This window comes from Balaenoptera physalus (assembly GCF_965194825.1).
Source record: "Balaenoptera physalus genome assembly, chromosome: 3".
NCBI lineage: Eukaryota > Metazoa > Chordata > Mammalia > Artiodactyla > Balaenopteridae > Balaenoptera > Balaenoptera physalus.
Genome location: NC_138890.1, coordinates 65,507,284 through 65,526,942, shown reverse-complemented (window position 1 = coordinate 65,526,942; position 19,659 = coordinate 65,507,284).

Below are 19,659 nucleotides of genomic sequence, written 5' to 3'. Positions count from 1 at the left end.
CGGGTCTTAGTTGCGGCACGCGGGCTCCTTAGTTGTGGTAGGTGAACTCTCATTTGCGGCATGCATGTCGAACCCAGGCACCCTGCATTGGGAGTGCAGAGTCTTATCCACTGCGCCACCAGGGAAGTCCCTATAAAGTCTTAAGATCAGGTCGTTTAAGGGGGCTTCCCTGGTGGCGCAGTGGTTAAGAATCTGCCTGCCAATGCAGGGGACACGGGTTCGAGCTCTGGTCTGGGAGGATCCCACATGCCGCGGAGCGACTAGGCCCGTGAGCCACAATTACTGAGCCTGCGCGTCTGGAGCCTGTGCTCAGCAACAAGAGAGGCCGCGATAGTGAGAGGCCCACGCACCGCGATGAAGAGTGGCCCCCGCTTGCCGCAACTAGAGAAAGCCCTCGCACAGAAATGAAGACCCAACACAGCCATACATACATACATACATACATAAAAAGAATGTAAGCAGACAAGAATAGCATTAAAAAAAAAAAATTTAAAAAAAAATGGTCCACATCAAAAAAATCTTAAAAAAAAAAAAAGAAGTAAATCACTAAGTCCAGTACACATTTGAGGGCAAGGTGTTTTAGGCTCCATCTTTCAAATAGAGTGTCAAAGAATTTGTGAATGGATTTTATAAATTTATTTATTTATTTTGTTTTTGGCTGCGTTGGTTCTTCATTGCTGCATGCGGGCTCTCTCTAGTTGCGGCAAGTGGGGGCTACTCTTTGTTGTGGAGCACAGGCTTCTTGTTGCGGGGCACAGGCTTCATGTTGCAGTGGCTTCTCTTGCTGCAGAGCATGGGTTCTAGGCGCACGGGCCACAGTAGTTGTGGCACACAGACTCAGTAGCTGTGGCTCGCGGGCTCTAGAGCGCAGGCTCAGTAGTTGTGGTGCATGGGCTTAGTTGCTCCGCGGCATGTGGGATCTTCCTGGACCAGGACTCGAACCCATGTCCCCTGCATTGGCAGGTGGATTCTTAACCACTGCGCCACCAGGGAAGCCCTGTGAATGGATTTTAAACCACCACATCTTCTTTTATTTAAAACATTTTTTTCTCTTCTCTTCTTTCCTCTTCTTCTCCTTCTTCCTCTTCTTCCTTTTTCTACCCCTCCTCTTTCCTCCTCCTCCTAAGATTATCTTCTAGAACATTCCTCACCAACTCTTTTAATCATGGGCCTGGAAACCTTGAGAGAATTCTAGAAGATACTTTAGAAAATACTCTAGAATACTTCAATTCTTTTACCGCGAATTTATTTCTCATGTCTACATTGCATTGGTTAGTAAGTATAGCATATCCTAAATATTAGTGTCTCTAGTATTTCCTTGTTAAGTAAAGTTTTGCTTTTCTGCTGAAAGAAAAACCTATTTTTCCATTTTGAGGAAGTATCCATTGATTCCCAGTTTACTGAATGTCTTGTTTTTAATCAAGAATAAGTATTTGATTTTGATCATTTGATCATTTGATTTTGATCAAATGCATTTTTAGTATTTATAAAGTAATTACATGATCTTCTATTTAGAACTATTAATATGATGATTTATATTGATAGATTTTCTAATATTGAACCTTATTTCCATTTCTAGAATAAACTCCATTTGGCCACTGTATATTATTCTTTCAGTGTGCTTCTCTGGATTCTGTTTGCTAGAATTTTATTTAGGGTTTTTTCATTGATATTTATGAGTGAGATAGGCCTTTTTTTTCTTTATTCTTATAATCTTTATTATATTTTGGTATTAATGTACTTATATTTGCTTTATGAAAATAATTTGTAAACTTTTCTTCTTTTTTTAGGCTGTGGGGCGTTTTAGAAACCATTGGAATCATCTGTTCTTTTTTTTTTTTTTAATGAAAGCTTATTTATTTATTTATTTATTTATTTATTCATTTTTGGCTGTGTTGGGTCTTTGTTTCTGCGCGAGGGCTTTCTCCAGTTGTGGCAAGCGGGGGCCACCCTTCATGGCGGTGCGCGGGCCTCTCAGTATCGCGGCCTCTCTTGTTGCAGATCACAGGCTCCAGATGCACAGGCTCAGTAGCTGTGGCGCACGGGCCTAGCTGCTCTGCGGCATGTGGGATCTTCCCAGACCAGGGCTCGAACCTGTGTCCCCTGTATTGGCAGGCAGACTCTCAACCACTGAGCCACCAGGGAAGCCCTGTTCTTTAAAGATTAGTAGGCTTGTAGAATTCCCCTGTGCAATAATGAGCCTGGTGTTTCTTGGGGTTTTTTTGGGGAGGTGAAGGGTAAGTATTTGACAAGTTTTATCAATTTATTTTGACAAATTATCTAATAAATTATTTATTATAAATTATATATTACATCTGTATATATTATATTTATGCATAATATATTTCATTAAAATTATTTTGACAAATTATTTTAGGCAGATTGGTGTATTTTGGTTTTCTATCTTTAGTTTTCTGATAAAATTGTACATTTCATATAGGTTTTCAACTTTATTTGCATAAAATTGTATAATGTGTTCTGTTATGGTTTTTTGTTTTGTTTTTTACTTTCTAATGTTTGTTTGACTATTTCCCACCTGTAATTTCTTACTTGAGTTATTTGTATATTTCCTCTCCTTATTTAAATGATTAAATTCGCTTGAGACTGACCTAATTTACAGATTTTTTTTCTAAGAACAAGTTTATTTATTTATAAGTTCTACTTTATTTTTGTTATATTAACTAATTAATTTCTGTATTTGTCTTAACTTTCCTTTTGCTTGCCTTTGGTTTACTTTTAAATTATTTTTCTAGATTTTTGAATCAGCTGTTTAATTCACTTATTTTCTTTCATTTATGTTGATACAATCATTGGAGGCTATTAATTTTCCTTTGAGTACTACTTTAGCTATACTCATAGATTCTTTGATATGGTATGTTCATTATTATTGTTTTCTAGAAATTCTAGTTTTGAATTTGTATTTTCCCTTTGATCATGGAATTATTTTAGACCTCCCACACACCCCCAAATAGAAGGGCACTTTTTCTTTTCTGAATATGTTATAAATGTCAGTGTTTATTGTGTTATTATAGGATGCTGTCTATATTCTTTTTACTGTGGGAATTTAATGAGGTTTGGTTTGTGGCCTAATTTATAATCTTGTGTGTATGCAGGAATATCCCAGAGCACTTGAGAAAAAAGTATGTTCTCTATTCTCAGGGCACAATATTTGATGCATATCAATAATATCTACATTTTTTATTGTGTTGGTTAGACTTCTAGATCCTCATTTAATTTTGACCTCTTGATCTGTTTTGGATTGAGAAAGGTGAAATCAAAGCCTTCTATTATTAGTGTATGTTGTGATGGGATTTCTTTTGTGTTATGATTCCTACTCATCTTGTGAGAAACTCATAGAACTTAAGCTGTGTTAAGTAGTTCAAAATGGAGTCACAGTGGCCAATGTGAATTTCCATATTAGTTGTTTTGAAACATCTGATGTAGGATTGTGAGTGTCTTAGTGTTAGAAACTAAGAGTGTTACTTTAGATAAGAAATTTGTTTGGTAACATCTTAGGAAAGACTTCACTGGAACAGAAGGTACATCAGATAGAGACTAGACTCCCTGTGATGTAACCATTATACCCTGCTGGTAGACTCCTTAAAATGAGACCCTTGAGTCAGGTGACTTGAAGGCTCTTTGCTGGAGGACCCACCTCCAGGCTGCTGAGAGCTGTTCTAGACTGACACTGCCAGAGACTGTCGGAGCAGAGGGCGACTTCTCACTCAGGCTTGTTGTGAGACCTGTTGAGGGACTGGGGACCACTGCTGAGATGCCTCCTTCTGAGGACTTCCCCTTGGAGTGGTTCATTACCCCTTTTCTATTTTCACTACTTTGACTAACCTGTGTTGTGCATTAATTGTGTGCAGTAGACCAAGTGATTGTGCATTGAGTATTGGCTATGTTTCATACATCTCCAGTCCTGTGTTCTTACCTAGCCTTACTGCTGGGCCCTACCACAATGTGTCTTTGTCTAAATCTCCTTGTATCTCTATAGTTCTATAATGTGAAAGTTCCTGCTGTGTTATTTGGTACATAGATATTCATAAGTTAAATTTTCATGATGAATTATAGCCTTTAGCATTTAAAAGTACTTCTCTTTACCTTGTTTAAAGCTTTTTGTCCTGAATTCTGTGTTGTCAGATATTAAGACTTTTAATGTTTGTATTTTTCTGGTATGCTTTTCTTTCTCCATCCTTTCATTATGAACCTTTCTGAATCATTTTATGTATATAGTCTAGAGGTGGATTAGGCTTTGCAATCTACTTTGAAAACCATTTTTAAAATAGATGACCCACTTATATTTATTGAATAGACAGATATATTTCATTTCAACTCTGTCGTATTATTTTATGTTGTGTTTTCATTATATATTTTTGAATTTGCCCTTTTTATTAATGTAGTTTTTTGTTGTTGTTGTTGTTGTTTTTAAATTTATTTATTTATTTATTTATTCTTGGCTGTGTTGGGTCTTTGTTTCTGTGCGAGGGCTTTCTCCAGTTGCGGAGACCCGGGGCCACTCCTCATCGTGGTGCGCGGGCCTCTCACTGTCGCCGCCTCTCCCGTTGCGGAGCACAGGCTCCAGACGCGCAGGCTCAGTAGCTGTGGCTCACGGGCTTAGTTGCTCCGCGGCACGTGGGATCTTCCCAGACCAGGGCTCGAACCTGTGTCCCCCGCACTGGCAGGCAGACTCTCAACTACTGCGCCACCAGGGAAGCCCTATTAATGTAGTTCTGATATTCAGGAAGGTTTGTATTTTTGCTCTAAAAGTTACCTTTATAAAGTACCCTCAATCCACTCTTTTTGGGGACTGTATCTTGATTCCCTACTATGAGCAACAATAAAATTACCTTTTAATTTCATCCTCTCTGCCTCACCCCTCCTCCATCATTTAGTCAATAGAATTAACAATCTTAGTGTTTATGTTGCATATGATTAAGCTTCTACTTGATTTGGAAACTTTAAATACTATCCTTTGAATCAAGTAATTTGAGGTGATCAGTAAACTCATTCTTATTCCTATCTTCTCTCTTTCTTCTTCAATTTTGTATTAGTAATGAGAAATGTCTACAATATTAAGTAAGGCATGTAACATCTGCATTCTGATCTGTCACCCTAATCTCTATATTTGTTTTACTCTTATTTCTACAGTTTAATACATTCAGTGCTCAAGGAAGGTCCTTTTACCCTGATTTCCTCAGGCTTGCTTAGGGGTGCTGAGACTGCTGTCCCATAGTTCTAGCAGGTTCCTCTGAAAGGGCTCATGAGAATGATATCCTGACTTCTTACAGATTTTTAAATGTTTGTCTGCAGGGTTTATACCTGAAGATCAGTTTGGCTGGATAGAATTCTTGGTCTTGCAGGTGTGGCTCCACTGTTTGTGGTAGTGATTGTTGCCCTGGAGAAGTGGTGGAAGGGTGGAGAGGTGGGGCTGGGGGACCTCTCCGTTGCCACAGTCTTGGACTTCTGACATGGACTCCTTGAGAAGTCACCTGTTCTGTGGATTTCAGAGCTTGGTTGAGGAGCGCTTCTCTGTTTCCCAGATTTCTTTACAGCCTTTGTCTCTAGGAAAATGGACCCACTTTTAAAAGTTTTATTTTTTTCCAGTGCTTTCCAAGACTTTCCACTGTCCCCTGTAATCATGCTTTGTTCAAAATGACCTTGTTCTCACAGTTTCCTTTCAGAATAGGGTCCTTCCCTTCCAGAAGGGAATCATTGCTGGAGATTTCTGAGCTCTCTGAGGCTCTACATCCCCTCCTCACTCAAGGTTTTTCACCAGCTTTCCTGCTCATTTTCACCTCTGGCTGCTCTTAACAACACTTTGGAGGTTGCATTTTTCTCCCGGTTTCACCACATACGTAGTTGGCAGGTTTGTTGTTGTGCTTGTTGAGTGTGAGACAATTCAGAACTAAACTGCTGCCATGTTCCTTCTGAAATGGAACATTTTCCTATTTTTAAATTATAATAAATAATATTAATGCCACTAAAACATCCTTTCAACTAAACCTCAATGGACATCAGGGTTTTTTTTTTCCTTCTGAGAAACTCCTAAAAGTGAAATTCCTGGTTCAGAAGGGCATGCACACTTTTAAAGCTTTTACTATGTTTTGCCAAAGTACCCACTAGAAAGTTTATACGTAAGTTTCCATATCTATCAGCCACAGGCTTCTTCTTTAAAGCCGGTGAACAGTTACTGCAATCACTGCTCGAACATTCTAATATTTCCAGACTGTCTTGAGCAAAACTTTCCTTCTCTTTGTGCAGGCCCCCACTTTGCAGCTGACACTCTGTAGAAGTCCCCCACCCAGAGGCCGTGGCATGGAGTCCTGAGGCTGGAAAAACAGCTTGTCATTATTTACCTTCCAACACTTTCAGCTCTTCTCTTCTGATCTTGGTCTTGAAAAGGGGGGTCAATCCAACAGGTGAAAACACTCCTGGAAATGGCTCAAGAAGGCCTCCTAGTGGGTGGTCAGATGAGAGCACTGAACCATGGACCCCCACGGTTTCCTTTTTCTTAGCAAATAACCTAAATTCATAGCGGTCCTGGAGGTATCAAAGGGAAAAAAGTACCTAGTTCCCCTCCATAAGTGACAAAACTATTTCAAAATAGCCAAATGGACTGGAGAAGCGGTTTTATTCTTGCCCATCCTGCTTTGGAAAAGTTGAAAATGCAGGTGCATTAAAAATACCAAGTGGAGAGAGCTCTTGGATCTGGCTTCTCAAGCCTTTGTACAGGTTTTCCCAGCCAAAGCTGGGAAACATTAAAAGTTTTGAAACCCTGGGATCCATGGCTATTAAAGAAGTATCTAAATTCTAGATATTCGTCTCCTAGGGCTTCTCCCATATCCTGACTAGCTAACAGCAGAGGGCTCTCACAGGGACAAATAATATGCACAACTTGTTTTAGTCTGCTTATGATAATTGTCTCAAATTAACATCACAAGGCAGTGGAAATTACATTCCCCAAAGGCTTCCTACTGCAGGAAGTTACCCTGCTCCTTACTGCAAAGGTAGTAAAGATTAAAATCAGGTTAGCCCTCTGTTTTGCAAAAGTTTGTTAATCCATCATTTATATTCATATAAGATGGTGTTTTTTATCAAAATGCATGAATGTTTTAACCTGTTGTAAATGTAAGCTTAAGTTTTTCCTGTTGAATTAGACAAGTCTTCTCTCTGCCAGAAACATTAAAACTGATATTCTTATAACAGCAGTTCAGCGGCTGCTTTAACCTAACTGAATGGATATTCAGCGCTCAGATCACAGAAAGTTCTAGTTCTTCACTATTTTGTATGCCTCGGGCCATACCAGGAGTTGAGTCTGAGTGCCTTATTTTAAGCACAGCACTGATGAACTGAAGTGCTCACAGGGAAGGAGATGGAGGAGGGGAGTCAGAGACCAGGTTATATGGGAGCAAAGGACACAGTTGGAGAGGCCCTAGGACTGTCTTCAGATCTTTGAAGGGCTGTTTTGTAGAATACGGCTTTTCAAGGCAGGCATAAGGCCAAAGAGTGAGAGCTCTATAAAATTAGATTTAATCTTTAAATAGAAGAACTTTAAACAATTAGAGATGTCAGAAGAAAACAAAATGCTTCGTTGGGTTGAACCGAGCTCCCGGTCATCTCACATCTACACTAAATTCATGATTGAACTAGATACATAATTAAATATTTTACGATTAAAAAAATATGGCCACAGCTATTTGTTTTTAGGAAGACCTGAAAATGTTTAAGAAAAGCAGACTCTTTTGTTATTCTATTAGTTTTGCTGAATAGGACCCTGTGGCTGATCATCTTAATCCCAATTGGAGTTCTGAAACCTGTTGCCTGCCTGGCTGCCTTTGACATCTACTCACATAAGGAATAATAATAGCAAAACAACAAAAATGCTTTATATTTGTGTTCTCCCTCATTTTTAAATATCTAAATTTTAGCTGTTTCTCTTTCTCTATATACATTTATGTACATGTATTTCCAAATTATGTATTTATATATTCCAGAAATAATTTTAGCTTTCAGGAGGACTCACATATCCTTTGTATTAATTCTATTAACCCCAAAGAACAGTTTCCCCAGCACAAAAGGGAGAAAATTATTACATTCCTACTGTTAGTCAGTGGTCGTAGAGGATTTCCCCACAGTTCAAGAACAAAATCCTCTTCTGAGAGTGAAACTCTTAAGTAAGCACACAGTACACTTTTTGTGTAAGAAATTTGCTTAAGGAGATAGTTTTTCCAGACAACCCAATCAAAAAATGGGCAGAAGACCTCAATAAACATTTCTCCAAAGAAGACATCCAGATGACCAACAGGCATGAAAAGATGCTCAACATCACTAATTTTAAGAGAAATGAAAATCAAAACTACATTGAGGTATCACCTCACACCAGTGAGAATGGCCATCATCAAAAAGTCTACAAATATTAAATGCTGGAGAGGGTGGAGAAAAGGGAACCCTCCTACACCTTTGGTGGGAATGTAAATTGGAACAGCCACTATGGAGAACAGTATGGAGGTTCCTTAAAAAACTGAAAATAGAGTTACCATATGATACAGCAATCCCACTCCTAGGCATATATTCAGAAAAGATGAAAACTCTAATTCGAAAAAATATATGCACCCCAATGTTCATAGCAATACTATTTACAATAGCCAAGACATGGAAGCAACCTAAGTGTCCACTGACAGATGAATGGATAAAGATATGGAATATGGTACAATGGAATATTACTCAGCCATAAAAAAGAATGAAAAAATGCCATTTACAGCAACATGAATGGACCTAGAGATTATCATACTGAGTGAAGTAAGTCAGACAGAGAAAGACAAATATCACAAGACATCACTCATATGTGGAATCTAAAAAAATGATACAAATGAACTTATTTACAAAACAGAAACAGACTCACAGATATAGAAAACAAACTTATGGTTACCAAAGGGGGAAGGGGAGGGGGAGGGATAAATTAGGAGTTTGGGATTAACAGATACACACTGCTGTATATAAAACAGATAAACAACAAGGAGCTACCATATAGCACAGGGAACTATATTCAATATCTTGTAATAACCTAAAATGGAAAAGAATATACATATATATATATATATATATATATATATATATATATATATACATACACACATATATATGTATAACTTGATCACTTTGCTGTACACCTGAAACCAGCACAACATTGTAAATCAACTATACTTCAATTAAAAAAAAAAAAGAGAGAGAGATAGTTTTTCAATAAAAAGCAAGAAGGTGGAATTCCCTGGTGGTACAGTGGTTGGGACTCAGCACTTTCACTACTGGGCCCGAATTCAATCCCTGGTCGGGGAACTGAGATCCTGCAAGCCACACAGCCCAGCCAAAAAAAAATAAACTAGCAATTTTGGGGGTTTGAGTTTTAAAAAAAGCAAGAAGAGGTGATATGGATGTGGTTCCACTCTTGAATTTAGCTAAGTTAAATTTATTTTTTATCTTGCCCCACCCCTTCTCAAGAAAGAAAATGCAGCAAAGGGATGGTGATGACTGGTAAGAGCCCTGGGCTCATCTCCTGTGCCCTGAGGAACAGATGGAGGGAAGCAGCCAGGCATTGGGCCCTGGGGTGGACACTGCTGCCAGTCACAGGGCAAGAACTGCACTCTTTTAATACTTTTGGACTCACCAAGACTGGCCAGGGACTGGTTGGCACCACACCACGACTAGATACCAGATCACTTCTCAGCATCTAACCAGGAAGTTCTGTCACCTGTTATACACTCTCCCACACTGTGAATATTAATTGCAGACAAACTTTCTGGTTCTGCCATCTCTTTAGCCACAGGATTAACCTGTGGGGCTAGTGAAAGGAGAACCACATTTTAGTGTGCCAGATTTAGCACACACAAAAAAATACTGGAAGCTAGCTTAAATTTGAATTTCAGATAAACAAATAATTTTTTAGTGTAAGTATATCCCAAATGTGTTTTCTTTGGCAACCTGCCACATTTTTCCAATCAATATTTAAGACTTTGAAAGAAAAATGAATGAATGAATGATGAGGAAGATCAATAGGACAGAAACAAATCACAGAGGTGTAATGAATGCATATCTAACACTTTTAAAATTTCTGTTTTTGTCAATTTAAAATATTTTCTATTAATTTTTCTTAATTTTTAAATTTTCATAAAAATAACATATATACCCCCAAAATTAAAAAGTCAAGTAGTACTAAAAGAGACATGGTGAAAATAGCAGTCTCTTATCCCACCCAACCCCAGCTCCCTGTTTGATGCTCAGAGGTACCCAGTTAAATGCTTTCAGCTGTTTCTCTCAGTTTTAACCTCCTCTCCCATCTTTCTAAATCATATATTTATAGTGTTCTTTTGTTGGTTTGTCAATTTTAAATATTACCCATTTTCTTGCAATCATGGGAGATGAGGATTGGTTTCTTTTACCCTCTTCCACCTACATCCTCCTTCCCTTTCCTCCAGCTTCCCAACACTGTATCACAGCCTTTGGTTAAATCAATAATCTGTGTTAACATTATTATGGCTCTGTAAATTTTTTTGTGTTGCCTTTATCTTTTACAGTTTTTGTGTTGTGGGGTTTTCTGTAGGTAGCAATTGCCTCAGATTTTTTATTGACTCAGTTTTTGGTAAACTTTTTCTCACAAACTTATTCTCACAACCATCTAATAGCCCCTCAACATAATTTTCCACCTAGTCACACCTGTTAGGTAATCCATCTGGCCCATCTCTGTCCTGAGTCCTCTATTCTCTGGCTCAGAGGGGAACATCCCTAGGCCTACTGCCCCCCTGGCATCCAGGTCTCCTTTACCATCATCCTGGGAATCCCTATGCCCTCTCCTGGGTATGTCTTCCTCATTCTTGGACTGTTCTCTTATTTGGGTGGAGAGCTTCCTGAGAAAGGGAGCATGAGAGGCAAATTACTTGTGATCTCCCATGTCTTCAAGTGTCTTTTATTCTACCACTTCTCTTAATGGTTTAGGTTTGGATTTCTAAGCTATAAATAATTCTCACTCAGAATTCTGAAGTCCTGACTCCATTATCTTCCAGCTTCCAGTGTTGCTGCTGAGAAGTCTGGTGTCTTTCTGATCTTTTCCTGATCCTCTCAATTGACCTGTATTTCCTTTCTGAGTCCTTTTGGGGTCTTTTCTTTATCCCTGGTGTTCTGACATTTCATGAAAGTGAACCTTGAGAGAGAAATCTTCTTTTCTTTCCCTGAAGATTTCATAGCATTTGTAAAGCTTTCTTCTCCTCTCTAAACTTATGCATTCTTCCTCCCTCCCCCACACCTATCTCTCATGCCTGAGGCTTTCCTTAAATGTCTGGGGATCTTGGCTCTCAGAACATATTTAAGAGTCATGTGCTGAAGAGATGACTGGATGGTCAGCATGCTTGGGTAGAGCTTGTCTACCAGTGGATTGCCCTGTAGAAGGTGGCTGGTCATGAGCTGGCTCTTCTATTGGGCATCTGTAACGGTATCATGTCTGTATCTGTAGGCCTTTCCCTTGAGTCTGCTCGGTTTCCTCAGAAGAGTTCTTGAGTCTTCAGCCTGGGGTGTGCCTGGTTGCCAGGCTTCCTAGAAGCAGGGTGAGGAAAAGGGGCTGGAAGTTTACCTCTTAGTATCAGGGTTTCCATTTATTCCCCATATTTTCAGTTCTGTACTCCATACTCACCCTCTATAGTGTCTGATGAGCTGACCCAAATTCCCCATGGGCACTTGAAGTCTCCTGCAGGAGCAAGCAAGGTGTGGCGACCCCACTGCCCACAGGGACTGTGCTCTCATGCAGTCTCCACCAGTTCCCCCCTCTGCGCCCCATGTGCAGCTCTGCCCTCCCTGTCCCAGCAGTCTGCCCGCTTCTCACCCAGAAGCCCTCTGTAGGCATCAGGCCTTCAGCCTCCCCCTTGCTGCCATGTGACTCGCCACTCCTTCCTCTGCTTCCTGCCTTCCAAAAATGTGCTGACATACTTCATCTGCTGCCATGTCCTCCCTTATTTGCATAAACCTTGTGGATTTGTAACTCTTTTTACTCCTTTATGGTTGTTTGTAGTAGGGCTTTGGGAGGGAGCAGATGGAGATTCATGAGAGGCTCTTTTGTCACATTTAGCCAGAAGTTCTTTAGAGTCCATTTTCACTCTGAAGTACTTGAGGGGAACAATTTCCAGGCCACGTTCTGAAATGACTCCTGCTGTCAATCAACACACTTTTTATTACGTTTTGGGCTAGGTGTTTCTTTGTGGGAAATGGAGCAAAGTCCAAACACACACATTGTTTAATCATATTAGTAAAACACTTCTGACCTTTTGAACGAGATCCAAGTGGGTTTCTCTACTTTTGTCTAGGAATGGGGACAGAAAAGCATGAGAGGCACTTTGAAACATGGTCCCGGCCCCAGTGCTTACCAGACCTGCTCTGTCTTTTGGGCTTGAATAAAAGCAGGGAGAATGCTGAAATACCATCTTCTTTGAATTAATCATGAGCCCCACCTCTCCTGCTATCTTGTGTTTACACATTACTGCTATTGTGTTGTATCTGCTGGCGGATCTCCTTTCATCTGCAGTCACACAAACCCTCTTCATTTAAAGCTGCACACATGGCTCTTGAATTAAGAGGGCATTTTAGCAATAATTCCTCATTCCTCTTATTGAAGGGCTCAAAGTCTTAGGGAAGGATCACTGCTGTTTCAATTGACATCTAAAGTCCAGACAAGCTAAGGAGAGAGAGCAGGGCCAGGAGGCTGTCACAGGGAAACGTGGCTCTGTGGGTGGGGCAAGGGGTTAGCAGGATGAGTAGATCAGGATGGAGAGGGCCTTGAATGCCACACCAAGGACTTTGCACTGGCCTACAGGCAGTGGGGAGCCACCAAGGAATCTTGAGCAGGACAGTGACCTGAGATAAACTGTGCTTTAAGAAAATTAAGCTGATAGCTGTGGGTGGGAGGGTTTGGAACAGGGAGAGGCTGGAGTCTAGGTGGCCAGTTAGACAAAGTGGCTCTTAATCCTGGCTGCATAGACCACTGGGAGAGCTTTTTAAAAATCCAGACCCTGGCCTCCACCCTGCTAGATTGTTTCAGGTTTCTGGGGAGGGGACCAAGAATCTGTGTTCTAATACATTCATCAGGTGCAGCAGTGAGCTAGAAGGCTAATTTTTTAAAAATTTATTTATTTAATTTATTTATTTTTGGCTGTGTTGGGTCTTCGTTGCTGCACGCGGGCTTTCTCTAGTTGCAGCAAGCGGGGGCTACTCTCCGTTGCAGTGCGCGGGCTTCTCATTGCGGTGGCTTCTCTAGTTGTGGAGCACGGGCTCCAGGCATGCGAGCTTCTGTAGTTGCGGCACGCGGGCTCAGTAGTTGTGGCTCACGGGCTCTAGAGCACAGGCTCAGTAGTTGTGGCGCATGGGCCTTAGTTGCTCCGCGGCATGTGGGATCTTCCCAGACCAGGGATCGAACCCGTGTCCCCTGCATTGGCAGGCGGATTCTCAACCACTGCGCCACCAGGGAAGCCCTAGAAGGCTAGTGAGACATGCCAGTAAAGGGCTCCAGACCTCAAACACAGGGCTGTGGCTCTGGGAGGCAAAGGAGGACACAGATTGGAGGCAGGCTGCCTTCAGGGTGGGAAGTGGGGGGAGGGCAAAGGGGAGAGAGGGAGTCCCACCTGACCCCTGCCTGTTTCAGGACCTGAGGGGAGGGAGGCATGAGGAAGACCATCAAGTTGGGCCTCGAGGGCCAAATGGAGGCTGGGCCCCTCCTGCAGAAGAACCTAGAAGAAGATCAGATGTAGGAGAAGATAGCGACAGGGGACATTTAGGATGTCAAAGGGGCCTGGGACTTGGGGGAAGATGACTGCAAGCATCTGGCTCCCACTTGGAGGGGAGTATGTGAAGCTGGGAAAAGGAGACTACGATTCAGATCCCTCCAGTTGCACACGCACACGGACACATGCATGGCTACATATGGACACGGACGTGGACACACAAACAGTCTTCTTCGGCAGGAGGCAGAAAGTGTGGTGGTTCAGAGATTGGGCTCTGGAATCCAGCAGCCCTGTCCCTGTGACTCTGGGAGCCTCAGCCTCCTCACTGACAGAAAGCCAATGACGCTAGCAGTTAACTCAATATGGTTGTTGTGATGACTTGATGAGATGCTGTATGCCAAGGCTGGGCACAGAGCCTGGCACGCAGGGAACACTCCATAATGGTAGCTCTGAGTAATACTAAAAAAAATGTGATCTGACTTCTGAAGCCAAGGAGCCATAAAGTATTTCATTCAGTGTATCTCACTTCTGAAGCCAGAGAGTCATAAAGTATTTCATTCAGTGTTAGGAGACAAGTCCACGGGAAGGCATGAAACCTCTCATTTGTTGCTATCCACTCCGGGTGGCTTTCTCTGGGTGTGTCTTGATGAGTCCTTTGCCTTTTATTTCTAGGACTCCTGGAGAAATGACAGTCCCTTGCTGCTGCGTTTAATTGGAGAGGATCTCAGAGACCCGAGATTATAATTATGACACGTTAAATGCCGAGCTCTTCGAAAGTCTGCCGTTGCCCTCGCTGTCACCCTGAACAGCTCTGAGAACCCAAACCCTGCAGCCCCCAGAGTGTGCCTTGGGTCTCTCAGCCAGGCCTCACCTGGGAAATCTGAGTGATGGTGACGTGCAGGCAGCAGGAAGACACACAGTAAACCTAAGAGCCTGTGATGAGCTCAGGAGAGGTGAGTTGATGATATGCTATTTATAGCCCCACTAAGAGGCTCTGGCCGCCAGCTCCATGTGAGGCTGGGTGGAAATGATGCCTTTGTGGAGCTGAGAGCACAGAATGAAACTGGTGATTCATGGGCAGCAGCCACTTGAAATACAAACGCTCCCGCGTCCCAGCCCTGCTGGCCTTTCAGACGCCCACTTTGGAAGCATGTAGAACAGAGTTGCTAGCCTACTGTCTCCAATCTGCATGCCTTTGGACAGGATGCGAGGACAGGCAGGTTCTGCCTCACAAGGGACCTAAGAAGGGCAGCAGTGCTCCTCAGAGAACCCCAAGACCCTGAGCCCCCCGCTCCCAGGGCCTCAGCCAGAGCCCAGGACAGGGCTGAGTAAGAGGCAAGCCCTGGGCTCAGGAGGCCTGCAGGTCAGAGAGAAAGGACCATTCCTGCTCCTGCCCTCTGTCTCCAGGGGCAACACTGGCCACACAGCAGCTTCCTGATGACGCTTGTTCTGCTGAACATACAAATACGTACAATGAGGAAATCCTGGTAGTTTTAAAATTTCACCCCGCCCCCCCATTCCATAGCCCAGTACCTGTCACCTGAAATAGCTGTTGTTTATTTTCCTTGGTAATGTCTTGGCTTCCAGGCCAAAGTGTACTTGGAGGCCCCAACTCAACTCACACTCTGAGGAATGTGCTGGGGGTCTCTTAGCTTTGTCAACTAAGACTGGATTGAAAGGGTCGAACCAGGATAATGAGGCATAACTGAGCTCTGGAGCCAGACTGTCTGGGCTCAAATTCCATCTCCACACTTGCCAGCCATGTGGCCACCATCACATTCTTCTTTTAGACCCAGTTTCCTCCCTGGTAAAGTGGCGGCAATAACAGAACTTACCTCAGTGGGTTGTGGGGAAGAGGAAGAGAAGGAATGTATGTGAAGCGGTCAGCGCAGTGCCTGGCACATGGAAGGACTCAGTGAGTGGGAGCTGCCACTGCTGTGTGCTTGTTCTTGCTGCAGCGTCTCGGCCCTACACTGACACCATAGCCTGTGGCCCTGAGGCTCCTCACGGAGGTGGTGCCCTGAGCCTCAAGAGAGACCCTCTGTCCCTCACAAGCACAGCCCGCATCAGGCTGCCCGGCATGATGGAGTCCACCCCTGGGCAGCTTGGCCCTTTGCGCTGCCTGCCCCTGCGCTTGCCTAGGAATCAAGTGCCTGTCTTTTGGGTTGGGCCTTGCCTGGGCTTGACACTCTACTCTTCCACTCCTCTGGGCCTGGGGTGGCCCCTGGGGGCATTAACTATCACCGCCCAGTGGAGGACTTCACCTGAGGGCCCCAGGTATTAACTTGAAGTCTGTAGCCAGCAGGTTGCCCACCAAGGTGGGGCCTGGACGGCAGACAGGTTGGGCCCACCTCACCTACCAGCTGGACATACAGCACAAACTGCTGAATCATGAAGGCCCATGAGGCCTTGGCTGTTTGTACGTTCTCTCATCTCTAGCTGTCAGCCAAAACATAATTGTAGCTGTCACTTTGGCAGCAAGATGCTGTGATGTGTCCTAATACAACTGCCTCTGCTCCATGGCAGTGAGCTTTGGGGAGGTGGGAGGAATCTGCAGCTGCTCCCATGGAGAGAGCCGTTCTGGAAAGTGACCTGTGCGACGTTCAGCCACGTGCAGCCTCAGGGGTGGTGTGAGCACCAGGGTAAGGCCCTGCATTAGAACAGGCACTGGCACGCCTGCATCTGCATCTGTATAATGCAATTCTGAAATGAGGCATTTTGGGCAGCTACAAGGGCTTGGAAAACAGCCTTTAGACTTACACAGAAGTTGGACTCCAGTGTGCCTGGGCTGAATGAGTGGTTAGACAGGGGGGTACATGGTGTAGGGAGATGGTGCCAGAGGTATACCTAGGCCCAGATTGTGAAGCAAGGGGCTTGAAGGCCAGGCCATGGAGCTTGGACTTGATCCTGCAGGTAATGGGGAGTCACTGAAGGACTTAAGGGAGAGAGTGATGTAGTCATACGACATTGAGTGTCTGGGCTCAAACATCCAAAGTAGTGGCACTAGGCGTAAAGACACCCCCCCACCCCCCCACAGCAATGGTGTGCTGCGTAGGAGAGTGTTCTGGAGTGCATGGGGCAGCAGCCCCAGGATTCAGGGGTGACTGCAACTCTGTGCTTAGTGGGTAAGTGTGGGAAGGGTCAGCTCTAGTCAGGCTAGCTGCAGGTGTTCAGCACGTGAGAGGAGGCTCATGCCTTCCTTCTTCCTTGGTCCTCCTAGGCCAGAGTTCATTAATGAGGCACCTGTGTGCAGATGTGCCCAATGCAAGGGACTGCACACGCTCATGCCAAAGGTCAGGGGAGGCTCCTGGGGCTGAGAAATGGTCCCACTGCCTGTGGGTGTTGCCTCCCTCACCACACACACACTAAGAAAACAGCAGAGACAAATATCCAAGCTTGGGGAAATTCCCTAGAAGGAAGGTTCTATCCTCATGAACTTAAAAAAATGCCAATTCATAGGCCGGTTAATGAAGACAGAGAATATGAAGTGTTGGGAGCCATTACTAGTGGGTGAACCACCCATGAGCATGGAAGCCAGAGCATATCTGGACCATCATGTAAGTCAGGAGGAAGACAGGATTCAACTGACAAAAATTGTGTGTACCCTGCTCAGAAGTGCGTTGTTGTGCAAGCAGTGGTTTGGCAGTCATTCTTCCCTTTCAGCTGCAAGCCAGGGAGGGCGGGATGCCTCTCAGTTGTCAGGAGAGGAAGGGAAGGGGGAAGGAATGTTCCCATTCTGGAATGATCTTCCATCAGTGTTCCCTGAGTTGGGCTGCCAGGAAGGCGGAAGGGAGGGGATGCGACAGGTATTGAACAGTGAGGAAGGTCCCTCACCTGCACAGCCCCTGACACAAGGTGTGTGTGGAGGGAGGGTGCCTGGAACCCTTTGGCCTGTGGGTGGAGCCTGAAGCTTATCCTCTTCCCTGAGGACAGGCAGCACATTGTAACCACCACTGGCTGCCCAGGGCTGGCTTGGAGCAATATGCCAAGATGTAGTTTTTCCTATTTGGTTTGCTTTTTCCTTTAAATTTTAACATGTATCAGTTTTTTTTTTTTTAATATAATATACAATCAGAAAAGTCCAAACAACCATATGTACAGCTTAACAAATAATTATAGTTAATGTTATTATTTTTTTTATAGAGAAAAGTATAAAGAAAGAAAACAGATGGCCCTTAAACCTTTGCCTGGCCAACCTCCACTGAAATTCTTTTAACATAGTTTAAAAATTAAAATAGTACAAAAAGATATAAAATGAAAAGTAAGTGCCTCCTCCCTCCCTCTTCCCCACAGGTGAACATTAACAGTTTCTTGTGTATCCTAAATTTTTTTCTCTGCATCAATAATATTTCTGGAGTATGTGATCACACAAGATTTGTCTGTATTTAACAATAAATTTTAAAAGAGGATATAATCATGCCTGTCCCAAGATATAAAATTAATATGTGTCAAAGATTTAGTTTAACTCATTAATTAATGAGAGAACCACTAAAACATTACAACCAATTCAAAGGAGAACTCAAACTATCACACATGATAGTCAGATAAGGAATGCTGAAATCATTTCAGAAATGGATGCAAGATTGGTCAGAATCCACAAGGCAATAGTCAATTGTCTTCCACTAGACACAATCTGTATAACTGTGAACAGGAATTATTTGCATTACTATCAAGGTTTTACAACTTCACTTCCATCTTTAGAGCTGAGAAATATCTAGTCAAAGACACAAAAGGCAGAAAGAACCTAGGTGGGTAAGTTATTCAGAACAACCACTAAATTTCAACATCTTTCACAGTTTTCCCTACACTTGTAATTGGCTCCCTACCTACATCCCTCCTTGGAATTCGCCTGCCGACAACCCTTGCTGCCCTGTTTGTACCAGTTGATATGCTGTACACGTTCCAGGTGATGGGCCAGGGCTGAAAGCCTAGCCTGGGAGAACCAACAATCACCCAGGCTGAGCCAGCCAAGTGCTCCCAAGGCCCTGACACTCTGCTTCTTTGGTTGCGGGCCCTGGAGTTGTGAGTCAGGCTGACTCAGAACTGGCGGTCATGTTGGGCCTTGTAAAAGATGGTTAAGGGTTTTGTGAAAAAGAGAAGAAATTAGAAATGCAGGGAGAAAGGACTTGTAGTCCAGCACAAAAGACAAAATGTTTGTCTAATGAGCTTCCAGTTCCTGGGATGACTTCGTGCATTTGGATTCTGTGAGAGTCCTCTTTATGCTGGCGTCAGCTTGGGTAGTGTCTGTTCCAATAATTCCTTACCCAAAGGAGTAGCTGACATGCAAGATGTATTATGACCTAAGGAGCTGGGGTGGTGTCTGAGGCAGTTTCCCACAGAGCCCAGGGTCTGTGTTGGCACCACGGGGCATTATGTCAGCTGCAGAGAGCAGGGGGCAGAGTGGGTCTATGATACATTAGAAAAGAACAAATACCTGCCTCACTCTGCATCCTTGTACAATCACCTCATCTCCTATGAACAGGTTTTCTTATCTTAAAAATGGGGGACCATGCTCCTTTCTGGCTTCCTCCCTGGTCCCCATGGAGGTCCACTGGGAGGCATGGGTGTGAGTCTACTGCCCAGGCCAGTCATGTGGTAGGAACTAAGCCCACAGCACTGGCAGGATGGGAGAGCTCAGCCCCTCTGTGCAAAGTGCTTTGGGAGAAGAGGTTTTGTGCAGAATGGCCAGTCATGATTAATTGATGGGAGGCTCTCAGGCAAAGGATCAGATTTCACAGATAAATACACACACACCACACACACACACACACACACACACACACACACACACACACTTTGGCTCTCTTGAGAAGGAAATGTTCATTCAGCATAAGGCAAGCATATCTAAATCAAGATTTTCCATTCCTTCTACGGGTTCCTTTCCACCATCTTCATTCAC